The sequence below is a fragment of the Gossypium hirsutum genome, chromosome A09 (assembly GCF_007990345.1).
Source record: "Gossypium hirsutum isolate 1008001.06 chromosome A09, Gossypium_hirsutum_v2.1, whole genome shotgun sequence".
Classification (NCBI taxonomy): domain Eukaryota; kingdom Viridiplantae; phylum Streptophyta; class Magnoliopsida; order Malvales; family Malvaceae; genus Gossypium; species Gossypium hirsutum.
Window position 1 is genome coordinate 51,691,147 of NC_053432.1, and position 18,024 is coordinate 51,709,170.

At 31.8% G+C, this 18,024-nt stretch overlaps 1 long non-coding RNA gene across 1 annotated transcript; it reads right to left on the reverse strand.

Moving 5' to 3' along the window:
* Window positions 1-14,997: 14,997 nt before the first annotated feature.
* On the reverse strand, window positions 14,998-16,712 carry LOC121206704 (uncharacterized). Its single transcript, XR_005901857.1, has 3 exons — window positions 16,634-16,712; window positions 15,398-15,492; window positions 14,998-15,291 (listed from the first exon to the last, which is right to left on the reverse strand). It is a non-coding gene; the product is annotated as an uncharacterized lncRNA (long non-coding RNA).
* Window positions 16,713-18,024: the final 1,312 nt, after the last annotated feature.

Here is an 18,024-nt window from a genome sequence, read left to right on the forward strand (position 1 = left end):
AGTGACTTTGAAAAATTACGAAAAATTTCACAAGATAAAATAGGAAGTGAGCCTTATATCTCTATAAATGTACAGAAGTCTAGTTTCGTTTAAAAAAATGGTGCTTGATTTGGAGTTATATATTAAGAGTTATCAATTTTTTAATGAAAAAAGTCCAGAATGTCAAGGTAGTGGACTGTCACATCTCATTAGTTAATATTTTAGCTGGCATGATAGGCAAGTTGAAATGAGTATGAGACTCGAATGACATGGTTGTATTTTTGTGATTATATGTTTGATTCTTTGTTTGCACTCAGCCTTCAGGCTCTAACATAACTAGCGGCCATGAGTGGCGCTCGGGATAACTCTATGGACACCCGGGATTATTTGACTAGCGGCCATAAGTGGACGGGACTACCCGGATACTCGATTATTTGAGCAGTATGTGCAATCTAACAAGTTTTACAAGTTTGATATGCAAGCGATTTGGTTATATAGATTTAATGACTCATGATTTAATTATTCGATACTCATGCCATGTTTCTATGTATACATTTGATTTCCATGCTTATATTTATGAATTGCTTGAAGTATGGTAGATTTGTTGTGTACCACTGAGCTTGTAAAGATTAGCCTTCAAATTGTCTTAATGTTCAGATTTGTAAACTTTTGTTCGTGTGCAAGGAACATCATCGATGAGAGACTCCTAGCATCTCGTATTCAGAGTACAGTACCATATCTATTTGTGGGCATTGTATTTCTATGGCCTTGTATTTTTTTTTGTAGGTTTGTAACTCATTTATCATTTTTGTTATTTTGACTATTTTGATATACGATAATATTGGAGCTCCACATATTTTGTATAACTACTTTTATTACTATTTTCAGTATAACTATGTATGGTATTTTCTCTTATATAAAATATATTTCAATGTTTTAAAATTATTTGAAAATTTTGCTAGGTTACTCCGGTGACCTGATGTAGCGGCTTAGTATTTGAGTATTCCGTATTCAGGATTAGGGTGTTACAAATTTACTTTTCTGGAAAAACTAATATATTCTGGTATTTGGATGAATCTGTGTAAAATATTTTCTGTTGTTTGGTGGATTTTTTAAAAATATTTCATAAAAGTTGTTTTCAATTAAACAAACATACATATGAGATTTTTTTTCATTATTTAATTGAATTTATTTTTATATATAATTTTATATTTTACATTGTTTTTGCATATATTAAAAATATTATGTTAAATTCAGGTTTATTACAACGTCATTTTTTAATTACATGACTACCAAATGAGTATTTTTATTTAAAAATGTGACATCAACAAAAGTGACAAAAAAAGTTAATTATGTCAACAATTGGACTTGATTTCCAAATTTGAAGAGTAAAGGGACTAATTCTTGAAAATAAAAGTACAAAGACTAAATTGCAAATCTGTGAAGTGTACATAGACTTATGACATATTTTAACCTTTATACTACAAAACATTTATTATTAATATATTTGTAGTTGTAATAAATATTTATTATTAATGTTTAATATTTAATATTTTCAATAGTATGTGAATAATATTATTTAAAATTATTATTTTTAAAATTTATTATTAAATGAAATATTAAATATTAATAATTTATTATGTGACTAAATATAAATAATTAAATATGTATGTTTAATAATATCAAAAAATATAATATTTTAATAATTTAAAAATAATAATAAAAATAAAATATATTATCAATATAATAATATTAAGCTTGATTTAAGTTAATTTTTATATAAAAATAAAATTACCCATAGACCAGAAAATGACTTATACTTTTCAAAAGGATAAGTCATTTTACATGAAAAAGGGCTTATTTTACGTTGACTTATAAGTCATTTTGCGTTGACCAAACTGTTTTCTGTGAAACAAACATAGGAAAATGCATAAATCATTTTCCGTAAAACCTTTTACATGTAAACAAACGGACCCTAAATTGTATAATGGTGTTTTTTTTACCAACAAAATTACAATTTGTTAAAAAATGTGGAACTCGCAATTTGATGTTAAGGAAGTGCCCACTTCCATGTCCATCAAATATGTGTGGAGGCAGGTTTCATATGTATGTGTACAACTTATTGAATATTATATTTGGGCTATGTTGATTATTTAGTGAAATCTAACCCGCTATGGAAGACCATGTTGCTAAGAATTCGAATATTGGTAATGATTTGGATAAAAAAATCCTTAAAGCAATCTATTGTGTTATTGACTTTAGATTAGATCGTGATTCTGATGTTGAGTGCCAAGAGTCCATATTTATTGTATATTTTATTATTATTTTTTACTATTGATGGAATTATTATTTTATTAAGATTCACTACAGCAAAACAGGTTTTTAGCGGTATTTTTTTGACCCTATAGAAAAGCACCGCTAAAACAATTTACGGTGCTTTGATAAGCGCCGCTAAAACAATTTACGGCGTTTTGATAAGCACCGCAAAAAAACGCCGCTATAGATAACATCGCTAAATTTTGCAGCATTTGTGGGAAAACGCCACTAACTTTAGTAGATTTTACCAAACCATTTTCATTCATATAGAACTCGAATTTTTAAGATAATTTTCTATAACATCAAATCCAACCAAAGACTTCAAATCTAAAAGATACTATCACGAAAGAAATATGTATATGATCTAAATTAATAAATAAAATAACAAAATATATTATATTTAAAAGTTATATTGTCAAGATTTCTCACAATAAGAAAACAAAAGTCTAAGATGGCGGATTCTGTGACTGCTGAAACATAATGGCAGATTCTGTGACTGCTGAAACATCTTCATCACTCTACCGGTCAACATCGCCAACATACGCCTCCCTTGGTCTTTTCTTTGTTTGCGTGTTGGGTGGTTGATTCATCTTCCCATAACTAAAATTGATATCTTTTAACATGTTCAAGATTTCAGATCCAATGGTCTGCTCAGGAGCTTCTCTGAACTCTTCAATACGATCAAATAGAGTCCTTTAAAATCTAAATCTATGATTTCCATCTAACCACCGATGATGCCTCATATAAGAAAACTTCTTCCCATTATATAACCACTTCAAACATGTTTGCGTAGCATAATAAAGACAAGCGTAACGTCCTTTGGTACTCTAACCAGATAAATTGGTATAAGCCAGGAAATCATTAATAGTCCATAACAAAGTTGCACATCAATAAAAGTTCTCCTTTCTCAAGATATCATTCCTGGGACCTTTCTCTCCAGGGATAATCATAGATAAGATAAAAGAAGATTGCTTCATGCAAATCTACAGAGGCAAATTGTAAAGAACAAGCACTACAGGCCAAGTACTGTACGAAGTACTCATGATTTTAAAATGATTAAATCTATCAAATGCTACCAAAGTCTCACATTCCGAGTATCGCTTGCAAAGCTTGGAAATTTATTGTCAAATGATTTCCAAGCTAAAGAATCTGCAGGATGCCTTAATAACCAATCATTAGTTTTTGATCATGATGCCACCTTATAGACTCAGCTGTCTTTGAAGACATGAAAAGCCTTTGAAGCCTTGGTATTAGTGGAAAATATCGCAAAATCTTTACTAGCTTCTTTCTTGACTGTGCCTCACCTTCATCCTCATTCGCATCTTCTGTATTCCTATTCATCCAACAACTTTTATCACAAACATGACAAGATTGTTGGTTTTTCCAATCACCCAATACAACATGCAGTTATTTAGGCAATTATGAATTTTTTCGTACCCAAGGCCTAAATATTTTATCAGTTTCTTCATATCTTTCCATGAATGAGGAATTTTTCCAAACAGAAATATATCTCTAAAAAAATCTAACAGTAGTGTAAAAGAGTTTTAGGTACACCCTCCCAAACATTTTAAGTGAAAAGGACGAATACAAAATGATAGTTTTGAAAATTTCAATCACTCATAAAGTTCTTCATTCATTTCATTAAGTAACTTATAGAACTTCGCCGCTTCTCCGTTTGGCTCTTCATCTAGTGCACTTCTTCCCGTTTAGATAAAAGCATTTCCACCAATATCACAATCATTGGATACAATAATTTCAGGTGGAAATGATTGCAAACCATGACTGTGTATATTAAATGCATCCTGCAACATACCTTCCATGTCATCTTTTCTAACAGACTGATGGTAAGCATTATGAAGATAAGTCGAATTAATCATTGAAGAGGTTCTATAAGGTGTACGCTCTCTATGGAAAATCCATTTTTTATACCCTTGAATAAAGCCATCAACGATTAGATGTTAGTAGACAACTTCACGAATGTGTCAATTGATGTTGCATCACATCTTGCACAGGCAAAAAAACGTATCCTCTTAGCTTGCATTTTGAAATGCAAAATTTAGAAAAGGTTGTACTCCATTTCGATAATTTTTGCTTACCTTTGACAAATCCTGTAATACCCCTAACCCACATCCATCATCAGACTAAGGTTACGAGGTATTACCGATCAATACACATCATTTAACATACATAACTCATACATTTGCATTCATATACAATTACCATTCAATACAATCATATTATCCCTTATAAGGGCTTACGAGGCCTTAAACATGCTTTAAAAATGATTCGGGACTAAACTGATAACATATGAAAATTTTGGAAACTTAGAAAAATTTCAACATTTCAAGGGTCACACGCTCGTGTGAGCAGTCCGTGTGCCTCAAACGGCTCAAGACACGCCCATGTCCTAGGTCATAAGAAAACAGGGCATACATACTGACTTGGGTTACACGGCCTACCACACGGCCGGTCACACGCTCGTGTCTGAGACCGTGTGGAGCATACTGACTTCAATTCAATTTCAATACCAGGGGACACATGGCCGTGTAACATGACCATGTGTCACACACGGCTAAGACACACGCTCATGTCTCTACCCGTGTGGACAAAAAATAGGTTATTTGCAAAGCCATTATGCCACCCTATTTTCACATGTAAACACAAGCATAAATGGTAACATTTTTACAACACAATAGGTAGCCATTTCATAACATTTCATACACATATAATGCCAATTTCACATAGTATTTAATTGCTTAACTAATATCATGCATTTTTCCATTCATGTGACTAATACAAATCAAGACATCATTTACATAATTCCATTTCATATACTACTTGCCAAAACATACCATATTTGAGTACTTATATGCAACCAAAATATTATACCAGGTTAAGCCAAAGCACATGGCTTTAACTTATACTAAAAAATGTACAAAAATTATATCTCAAATAACTTTAACTATCATCCTTGTAACTAGCTTGTACATGCCATATTTACAAATATACACAAGTTCAAAAGTACCAATTGGCAATTAGATAGTGGGATGTGGAACTCTGACTTGTTTGAAACGAGCAAGCTAACAAACCTCTATAAAACATAGAAAAAGAAATAGAGTAAGCTTTATAGCTTAGTTAGCCCGTATAATTCAGAATTAAACTTACCATTTATACCAAATCAAGATAAATAAATAAGGTAAACTCATTACAATTTCCAAATGCCTAACACAAGCATTCATCAATAGGTTAGTCATATAAATACATGAAATCATCCATTATCTCAATTCAATACTCAATATATGTGTCATATGAAATTCATATATCATGGGCATCATATTCAACATTTCACTCTCAATCATATAATTAATAATTCACTCAATAACAATACTCATCAGTATAAATAGTATTTAAGCCCGTTGAACCCATTAGAACTTCAAAGGATACTCAAGTGATATACATCAGTATTCCGTCAATTCATTATCATTTCCACTTTTTTGAACCATGATTGGTAAGCTCCTCCTGAGCTGATGGACAGTAAGCTCTATTGAGCTGAAACAGTAAGCTCATACGAGTTGAGAATAGTAAGCTCTTACGAGCTAATATATCAGTGAGCTCATACAAGCTGTGGTGAGTCCACAACAAATGCAGGAGCTCAACCAAAACAGTAACCCAGTGACATGTCACTCATATCCTACGAATTTATACGGATCAAACGGGGCTCGGTAACCATCAATCTATATCTATTAAGCACTCATATTCCAAGTATATCAATTCTAAAATTATATACACAAATTTCAAATAAATATAAGTATTTAAAAGTTCGATTCTAATTATACGAAATTACCTCGTATCGCTTGGATAACAACTATAAACTATTCGTCCACTTTTCTTTTTCCCCGATCTAATTCTGATCTCGACTTATCTTGATCTATATATTATCAAATTTAGTATATTCAGTATTCAATCTATTCAATTTATCCCATAATTCATATTTTTGGCAAATTTATACATTTACCCCTAAACTTTCACATATTTACAAATTAGTCCTTATCACATAAAATTGCAAATTGCATGCAATTTAATACCACCCATGCTTAGCCGAATTTACTACATGTCATTAGTAGCCCATATTTTCAATTTATTCACTCTTTTACTTACATAATTTAACTATTTCTCAATTTAGTCCCTTTTTGACATTTTTGTCAAAAATCACTTTACAAAACTAGTTTAACTATCAACAATTATCCAAAATCCATCATCAACCATCAATTTACTCAAGCATTCAACAATGGCAACATGATAAATCTTTAACAATTTCAAAATCTAAGGTACGGGCTAGCTAGAATACAAAGCAACGATCTCAAAAACATAAAAATAATTAAAAATGAATAAAAAAACGTACCTTAATTTCTCAAAATAGCTTGTCCGAATGAAGAAAGTAAAAATGGTGTTTTATTCACCCTAATTTCGGTTGATGATGATGAATGGAGAAAGAATTTTTTTTGTTTTGTTATAATTAACCTTAATTACCAATTTACCTTAATAACCTTTAAAAATATTATAAATTACACCACTTGCCTTGCTATCATCATCCACTAACCTATAAATGGCCTATTTACCACTTAAGGACCTTTATTTTAAGATTCTATAGCTATTAGACACTTTTAGCTAATAGAACACAAGTTTTACGCTTTACATGATTTAGTCATTTTTACCGAATTAAGCAGTCAAATAGTAAAATTTCTTTACGAAACTTTCACACAATAATTCTATCATGCTGTAAAATTTAATAAAATAATAAAATAAATATTTTAACATCAGATTTGTGGTCCCAAAACCACTATTCCAATTTGACTAAAAAACAGGCTGTTATAACTCTCCCCCTTGGGGATTTTCGTCCCCAAAAATCTTACCAGTAAATAGGTTAGGGTACTATTTTCGCATAGCTTCCTCAGGTTCCCATGTAGCTTCCTCAATTTCATGTTTATGCCAAAGAACCTTTACTAGAGCTATGCACTGATTTCTCAATTCTTTGATTTCATGAGCTAAAATCCTGATCGGTTCTTCGCTATATGTCAAATCAGCCTGTATCTCAACATCTACTGGATAAATTACATGTGACAGATTTGATCTGTATTGATGTAGAATAGAAACGTGAAAGACATTATGAATCTTTTCAAGTTTTTCCTATTCTCTCAATGATATCATACGGTCCGATAAATTGTAGACTCAGTTTTCCTTTACAGCCAAATTGAAGAACCTTTTTCCACAGTGATACCTTTAAAAACACTCAGTCCCTGGCTTGAAACTCAATTTCTTTATGTTTCAAATCCGCGTATGATTTCTGTCGATCTGAAGCTGTTTTTAAACTATCGCGAATCGTTTTCTCTTTTTCTTCAGTTTCTCTGATCAGTTCAACCCCGTGAATCTTTCTCTCACTTAGTTCAGTCCAAAATAGCGGAGTCGACATTTGCAACCATATAAAACTTCGTACAGTGCTATCTTAATACTCGTCTGACAACAGTTATTTTACACGAACTCAATCAGCTGTAAGTATTTTTCCCAACTGCTCTCAAACCTTAAAATACAACTCTTAACACGTCTTCGAAAATATGGAAAACTCTCTTGGTTTGACCATCAGTCTGAGGATGAAAAGCAGTACTGAAATTCAATTTCGTACCTAGAGCTTATTGTAACTTCGTCCAGAATCGCAACGTAAATCTCAGATCTTTATCACAAATAATGGATAGTAGCACTCCATGTAATCGAAAAATATTAGAAATGTACAATTCAACTAATCTGTCAAGTGAGTAATCTGTACGTACCAGTATGAAATGAGTAGATTTCATTAGTCAATTAACGATAACCCAGATAGCATCTTTCTTTTTAGGAGTTAGGGGCAATCCCGACACTAAATCTATTGTAACTCTATCCCATTTCCACTCAAGAATCATCACAGGTTGCAGTAAACCAGAAGGTACTTGATGTTCAGCTTTGACTTGCTGAAAAATCAAACATTTAGAAACAAATTCTGAAATATCTCATTTCACACCTTGCCACCAGTAAAATTGTTTCAAATCATTGAAAGTTTTAGTACTTCTCGGATGAATAGATAAGCAGCTATGGTGTGCTTCATGCAAAATCTTCTGAATGAGTTCTGGATTTCTCAGCATGAAAATTCTATTCCAGAACCTTAAACAATCATCAACTCCAATCTAAAACTCTAAATCCAGGATGTTCTCACATTGAATTCATTTAACTTGCAATTCACGGTCATCTTTCTGAGCTTCACAGATTTGTTGAAGAAATACCGGTTTAGCTTTTAATTTAACTAAAATAGACCCATCATCACAAATCATTAACAGAGTATTCATTGCTCACAATGCAAACAAAGATTTTCGGCTCAGAGCATCAGTAACAACATTAGCTTTTCTTGGGTGATAATCAATCAAAAATTCTTAATCTTTCAATAACTCAAGCCATCTTCGTTGTCGCAAGTTCAAATCTTTCTGTGACATTAGATATTTTAAGCTTTTGTGATCCGTATAAATATGTCATTTCTCACTGTATAAGTAATGTCGCCAAATTTTCAATGCAAACACAATTGCAGCCAACTCTAAGTCATGTGTCGATAATTCTTTTCATGCGGTTTCAATTGGCAAGAAGCATAAGTTATAACTTTTCCTTCTTGCATCAGAACATATCCCAGACCGTTGAATGACGCATCACTATAAATCACAAATTCTTTCATCGATTCCGGTTGAACCAAAACTGGTGCTTCAGTTAAGAGTACTTTTAATTATTCGAAACTCTGCTGACATTTTTCTGACCATTCAAACTTCACATCTTTTTAAAGAAGTCGTGTCATCGATGTCACAATTATCAAGAATCCTTTCACAAATCTTCGGTAATAGCCCGCTAAACCTAGAAAACTACGAACTTCAGACACATTTCTCCGAAGTTTCCAATCAATAATAGCAGAAAATTTACTTGAGTCAACTCTAATATCGTCAGCTGAAACAATATGCCCCAGAAATCCAACCTCACAAAGCTAAAACTCATATTTGCTGAAATTTGTAAATAATTGCTTATCACGTAGATTTTGTAACACAACTCTCAAATGCTCGGTATGTTCAGATTTATCTCGCGAATAGATAAGAATGTCGTCAATGAATACAACAACAAATCTATCTAAATACGTTCTGAATATCCGGTTCATTAAGTCCATAAAAACTGTAGGAGCATTAGTTAATCTAGAAGACATAACCAAGAATTCATAATGTCCATACCTTGTTTTGAACGCGTTTTTCAGCACATCCGACTCTTTAACTCGCAACTGATAATAATCTAATCTCAAATCAATCTTTGAAAATAATGTAGCCCCTTTCAACTGATCAAATAAACCATCAATCTACAATAGAGGATATTTATTCTTTATAGTCACTTTATTCAGCTGTCTGTAGTCGATACACATTCTTATCGTGCCATCTTTCTTTTTTACAAACAATACCGGTGCACCTCAAAAAGAATAACTCGGTCGTGCAAAACCTCTGTCTGTCAATTTTTGCAACTGAGTTTCAACTCTTTTAATTCTGTTGGAGCCATTCTGTACAGAGCTATCGACATCGGTGTTGTTCTTGGTACTAATTCAATACCAAATTCAACCTCTCTGATCGGTGGTAAACCTGATAATTCTTCTGGAAATACATCCAAAAACTCACAAAAAATAAGTACATATTCAATCTTTGATTTAGACATCTTAGTATCTAGTATGTATGCTAGGTATGCATCATAGCCCTTTTTCATATATTTCTCAGCTAACATAGACAATATCATAATAGGTAATTCACTCGAATCATCAGACTTAATCCGAAGAATCTCACCATTTTGTAATTTTAATTCGATAGTCTTTCATCTACAATTCACAACTGCATCATGCATAGTCAGCCAATCCATAAGCAGAATCGCATCAAACTCATCGAATGGTAGAAGCATCAAGTCAGCCCAAAAACAGTAACCCCGAGTCATCAAAGGATAATTCTTACAAATTTTATCAACTAAAATAGACTTGCCTAAGGGGTTCGATACTTTAATTACAAACTCTGTAGACTCAGGATGTAAACTCTTTTTAAATACTAGATTCATATAGATATATGAATGGGTTCATCCAAGATCTATCAACGCAACTATATTAGTATCAAAAAGAGAAAAAGTACAGATAATAACTTCTGTCAATGATGCCTCCTTCCGTGCACGAATAACATAAGTTCGAGCAGGTGCTCATGCCTTTGATCTCACAGTAGAATCTCTCGTAGCACCTCGGTTACCACTCATATTTTCAGTGTTTTGAGGTGGTCTCCCTCTAATAGTCGTATTGCTTACTTTCACCGGTTGATCTCTTTCAGCTACAAACTTTTCTAAACAATCCCGAAGATAATGATCAAGAGATCCACATTTGAAGCAAGCTCCGCTCACTAATCTACATTCACCGTAATGTCGCTTATTACAGTGTTTAGGTCCAGCATTTCTAACACTTCCCACACTGACAACAGATGTCGCTTGAGGTTTAGAGCTGAAATGTCTCATATCTCTTTCTCTAATCGAAATTCCTGTAGAAGTCGTAGAACGAGGATGATATTCTCTAGATTTCTTTGATGCTGATTGATGTGATTTTCCCTTAAATCTCTTTCTAAATCCCTAGCCTCAGAATCAGCTTTACTTTTCTTTTTGCAAAGCTCTTCGGCTTTACAAGCTCTGTCAAATAGAACTGCAAACTCTTTCAACTCAAGAATTCCAACTAAAAGTCTAATTTCTTTATTCAATCCATCCTCGAGCCTTTTTCATATTATAGCTTCAGAAGAAACACATTCACGAGCATATTTGCTAAGTCGTACAAACTCTCTTTCATATTAAGTTATTGACATACGACCCTATTTTAATTCAAGAAATTATTTTCTCTTCTGATCAATGAACCTTTGGTTGATGTATTTCTTTTTGAATTCAACTTGAAAGAACTCCCAAGTAACTCTTTCACGTGGAACTACAGATATCAAGGTATTCCACCACTGATACGCGATGTCTCTCAACAGTGATACAACACATTTCAAACATTCTTCAGGTGTATATGACAGCATGACAGTTCATCAAATACCCGAATCGTGTTCTCAAGCCAAAACTCAGCTCTCTCAAGGTCATCGTTAACAGTGGCTCTGAATTCCTCAGTCCCGTGTTTTCGTATCTTATCAATAGGTGGTTTATTCAATCGTAAATGATCTATACCTTGAAGAACTATAGGGATCGATTGGAGAATAGGTTGGGGTCGAGATTGTTGAACAGTAGGGTCTGTACGAATGTACTGTGTGAACCACTTGTTCATTATTTGAAAGAAGGCTTTTTTAGCTTTACCTCCGTGACTTATCGTCACGGGTCTAGATTCTGAAGGCGCTGTCCCCTGAGCCAGAGCTGACGCATTACTCTCTACATCATTCGCTATAGCTCGTTCGGGATCTATTACTATATAAAAACACATTTGAAAATGTCAAGAGTCATCATACTATCACAGTTTTAGATATGGCATGTATACCTAGACTCACATATGCTATGTTAGTATTAGAATTGACTAAACCGTAGCTCTGATACCAATAAATATAAAACTCCTAACCTGTATCCGTCATCGGAGTAGGGTTACAAAGTATTACCGATCAATACACATCATTTAACATACATAACTCATACATTTACATTTATATACAATTACCATTCAATACAATCATATTACCCCTTATAAAGGCTTACGAGGCCTTAAACATGATTTAAAAATGATTTGGGACTAAACTAATAACATATGAAAATTTTGGAAACTTAGAAAAATTTTAACATTTCAAGGGTTACACGCCCGTGTGAGCAGGCCGTGTGCCTCACACGACTCTAGACACGTCCGTGTCCTAGGCCGTGTGAAAACAGGGCATACATACTGACTTAGGTTACACGGCCGACCACACGCCCGTGTGTCTAGCCCATGTGCCTTTCAAATTGGCCACATATGCCCATGTGCCACGCCGTGTGCTAGGTCGTGCCAAACCTATAGGGTATATTGACTTATGCAACACGACCAAGTCGTACGCCCGTGTGCTAAATAGGGGACATACTGTCTTGTACCACACGGCTAGCCACACGCCCGTGTGTGAGACCATGTGGAGCATATTGACTTCAATTCAATTTCAATACCAGATGACACACGGCTAAGACACACGCCCGTGTCTCTACCCGTGTAGACAAAAAATTGGCTATTTGCAAAGCCATTATGCCACCCTATTTTCACATGTAAACACAAGCATAAATGGTAACATTTTTACAACACAATAGGCAGCCATTTCATAACATTTCATACACATATAATGCCAATTCCACATAATATTTAATTGCTTAACTAATATCATGCATTTTGCATTCATGTGACTGATACAAATCAAGACATCATTTGCATAATTCCATTTCATATACTACTTGCCAAATCATACCATATTTGAGTACTTATATGCAACCAAAATATTATACCAGGTTAAGCCAAATCACATGGCTTTAGCTTATACTAAAAAATGTACAAAAATTATATCTCAAGTAACCTTAGCTATCATCCTTGTAACTAGCTTGTACATGCCATATTTACAAATATACACAAGTTCAAAAGTACCAATCGTCAATTAGATAGTGGGATGTGGAACTCTGACTTGTTCGAAACGAGCGAGCTAGCAAACCTCTATAAAACATAGAAAAAGAAACAGAGTAAGCTTTATAGCTTAGTTAGCCCGTATAATTCAGAATTAAACTTACCATTTATACCAAATCAAGATAAATAAATAAGGTAAACTCATTACAATTTCCAAATGCCTAACACAAGCATTCATCAATAGGTTAGTCATATAAATACATGAAATCATCCATTATCTCAATTCAATACTCAATATATGTGTCATATGAAATTCATATATCATGGGCATCATATTCAACATTTCACTCTCAATCATATAGCTATTAGACACTTTTAGCTAATAGAATACAAGTTTTACGCTTTATGCGATTTAATCTTTTTTACCGAATTAAGTAGTCAAACAGTAAAATTTCTTTACGAAACTTTCACTCAATAATTCTATCATGCTGTAAACTTTAATAAAATAATCAAATAAATATTTTTGCCTTGAATTTGTGGTCCCAAAACCACTATTCTGATTTGACTCGAAAACGGGATGTTACAAATCCATCTAACTCTTATCCATTTCGTAGTTCTTGAAGTCTAAAGTTGACAATAAATTACGGTTACGTAAGTGTTCTAAATAGATTTAATTCATGTTTATAATATGATTACTTAATTAACCTAAATAGATATAAGTCAAATGGCAATTAATTTTTATATTATGCTCAAATTTATATCCCAATGTTTATAATATGACTAATTAATCTTAATTTTTTATTTCGTAAATTTAAGGCTATAAATAAATAGTTTATGAGTTGGATCCTTGTTTATTTATATTCATTTGTTAAGTTGAATAAATTAAAATTAATAAAAATTTAAAATTTGTTTATTAAATTAACCAAATATAAATGAAACATATCTAAACTAATTATCTTCATGCTAGTAATATCACAATAAGATATGTAAGATATTATGCCTTAATTCAAATCACTAACATGGATTTATCTCAAAAAAGTGTTGTATTAAATTAAAACATGTAAGTAATACGAGGTACTTACAAATTCAGTTAAGGAAAGCTTAAAATGGAGTTGTTCGATTAGGCAATTCAAATGAGCCTATCCAATACTTCTTTTGTAGGGATCCAAAAGAACATAATAAATAAATGATAAGATAAATTATTGTATTTATCTACGTGTATTTCATGTTATTTTTAATTTTTTTAATTTTTAAATTATTTATTCATGTGATATATAAGACAAATATTGTCATATTAACATGAAGTATACATGGAGCTTAAAAATAATTTAACTCTATTTTTTAAAAAATTAATAGCTAAATTTAGTTTTTAAAAAATCAAGGTCAAATTGATAAGAGAATATAAATATTAATAACTAAATATGTTATTATATTAAAAGTTGAGATGATTATTTTGAGAAACACTTTGACTACAATGCCATTGTAATGTGATTATGTAATAGTTAATTTGTATTCCTTGATTTTTTTATTCATTCTTAAATAGAATCAAATATATCTTTATCTAAATAAATAAAAAATATGTATTAAAAGGTTCATACTTTAGGGATTTAAATTTTTATACTTAAAAAATATAAATGGTCATACTTATTATATTAACACTTTGTTCCATCGTTAATACTCATTAAAACCTAACCATCTCTATTTTAGAAGCAAAATATTATAAATTTAATAAATATATGATATATATTAAGCAATCTTTTCCAACAAACAAAATATTTAACAAAATTTAAGCAAAATATGATAAAAATACTAATTTTAAAAAAAAAGTATTTAACCTTTATTTTTTCCAATTATGGAAACAAATCTCTAAATTTGTGAAAATAGAAGAATGATTTATGAAAACACTCTATATGGAAGCATTAATCTCCCAATAAAACGAGATTTATGTACTAATGGAACAATATTGACTTTTAACTTTAGAGAATACCAATTATTAGCAATCGTTGGCAATTATTATACCCTATAAAGACCATGCCAAACGACCTTCACCAAAGAAAAACAATACTAGCACTTGTGTTCATAATTTCCCAATACCAACTGCTCAACACAAAACTATGCCTTGACTAGTTAATAAAATCAACTCAGGCACCCATGAATCTAGTCAACCATGACCCTATTTTAAATTTAACCTCAACACAAAACTATGTATAGGGTTTACAATGAGAATTAATCTATATATGAAAATTTGAATAGTTAAAGATGTTTTGTAGGAGAATGAATACCAAAATGAAACTGAGCTGCTTGTAGTCCTCCTCCAAGAATTTGGTCTGAGAGAAGCACAACATAATGTTAGGCAAATAAAAGCTTCACTTCACATATGCTACTTAAAGAATATATATTTTTGTGTGTCGAATAAGCAGTTTATTTCCTCACCTTAATGTCTGACGATCTTAATGGTCCATCTGCTCCAACTTTATTTCTTTGGTTTGTTGACCAACTGTTTGTAGCCTTATTTTACTGATCTTTAGCTGTAAACAGAAACCATGGCAATCATATATTGTGTTCTAAAAACAAAAAAACATAAACCATGCATAAATAGGCATAGTAAGAAAGCAAATAAGGACATTGAAACCTCTTTTACATGACAGTTTAGTTTTCACTAAAATAAAATATCATGTTAAAAGCAAATAAGGACATTGAAAATAAGGACAGAAAGCACATGTATCAATACGATTGAAGACTAAAACTAAACTCTCTCTATAATAGTTTACTTTTCAATTCATTCCTCCAATAAACTTTTCAATTCATTGTATAAAACAAACAATAGGTTGTATAAACCAGTATGCTTTTCAATTGATTGTATAAAAAAAACAGAAACTAAACTATTCTATGACAGTTTACTGTAAATTAATCCATATACCAATTCGTTCCTCAATATCTAACAATCATATTTTATCTTGGTGAGATATTTAGAACCCCGACTCTTGCTCCAATCTATTAAATTTAAATATATTAATCAACAAATACACAAAAAATGCATGAACAGATTAAAAGATTTAAATTATAAAAAGACAGAAGAAAAGAAAAGAAAAAAAACAAAGAGTGCACAGGTAAGAGCAAAATTATGAACAATGTCTTTAAATTTCTCCTCATCAAGGAATTGAAGTATAAGGAACACAAGTTCTCTGCTAAGTACAACCCAATTCAAAAGTACTCACTCTTATAATTGAGATTAAAAACAGTGAGATTCATGAAGTTTAATAAGATTTTTGAGTTCAAATCCAAAGTCAAAACCCTTAGATTAAGACTTCAACAAATTGATTCTTCTTTAAATTTTTTTTATTTATTTTGATTTTGATAATATGGATATGAATTAAGCAACTTGGAGCGAACTAGCAGAAAATTAAAAAAAATACAGTTCCAACTCGTAAAATTCAACAACCCAATAACATTATCTGAAAATAAAAAAAAGATATAAAATAATATAGAATGAAATTAAAAATTTACTAGATTAATTGCACAGATCGTGAGAAATTTTTGGAGAAAGTGAAGAGAACGGCATGTCGTTTTACTAGAGAAAGCAAAGCGAAGCGAAGAGAAAAGGGTTAGGATTTGAAAGATGAGAAAATAAATTAAGAAACAAACAAAATGAAAAACATAAAAACTTACATGGCGATGTAACAGAGGACTGTCGACGGTGATGCGACAGACGATCGGGGAAAATCTAAAGGATTTAGGGAAAATTTTTAAGGGAAAAAAATAAGGGATTTCGGGAAACTGATTTGGTGATAAAACTAAAGGTAGTAAAAACAGTGTCGTTTCGTTAAAAATAAAAGGATATTTTGTAGTATTGCTTTACTTATTGTAGCGTTTTTCAGTTAGTGCCACTAATGTATAACATTTACGACATTTTTGGTCCAAACGCCACTAAAAAGCCGTTAAAAGTTTAATTTCCTGTAGTGATTGTATTAGATCTTCTATTGTAAGCAAGTTTCAAAATCATGTTTATATATTTGACAGACTTGCATAGGAAAATATACTGAGAGTTAGTGATCTGCCATAATTTGTCGTAGCAGATTAGAGTATTTTTGGCACTTAACGAGCTTATTTTTTAGCAATTTTATGTTTATTTATTATTTTTAGTTTTATCAGCTTAGATTTATTTTGTTGCAAAATAAGCATTTTTACGCATTTTCTGGAACCTGTTAGGCCAACTCGGATCTTGGGAACGGCTAAAAGGCTATTTGAGTGCATAGGGTGCCAATTCAAGCCCAATAACACAAAAGATGACGCTAGTGTCGTGACACTAGCATGTAGTATCGCGATACCAAACATTGAAACTGTTAAGGCTGAAATGGGAACGACATTGCGACGTGGGCTTCTTGACGTCACCGTGATGCGAAAAAATTATAGAAAATATGATTAATTCCTTGGACGAAAATTTTGGTTTATTTCCTTATTTAGACCCTAAGCATTCGATAGTATATTAAATTAATTAGAATTATAGGGTATTTAGGGTTGTGTGGACACCAAGCAACAATCGATCCTATATAAGTCGTCTCAGAGTCACCTAAGTGGTGGTTAGATTTTAGGTTAGACCTAGACCTAGACCTAGATAGTTTTATTTTATTCAGTTCTTAATATTAGTTTATTTTTTATGTTTGCTTACACGAAACTTTTTTTGTTCCGATGTGAAGACGATTGTGAACGGGGATTGCTCTAGAACCTTTTTTATATTTATTCATTAGCTTTCTCCTATCTCTTATTCTTTTATTTATATTTTTGTTAATCTGATCAATTAGTGTTTCTATGAATAATTGAATAAATTATTGTGCATTATTTATGCCTAGCATGTTTCAGTTATGAATTTGATTTATTGATTAAGTTATTATTTTATCTGAAATTGAGTGTTTATTCAAGAGTACTTAGTATATTAGGAAGTGATGCCGCTAATAGAATATCTAGACAGGTGAGACCGATTGAGTATCCTGTCGAGTATAACTTGTGTCAAGCAGTGAGATCTAGAGGGTATTCTTTCTAAGGGTGATAAATACTTGATT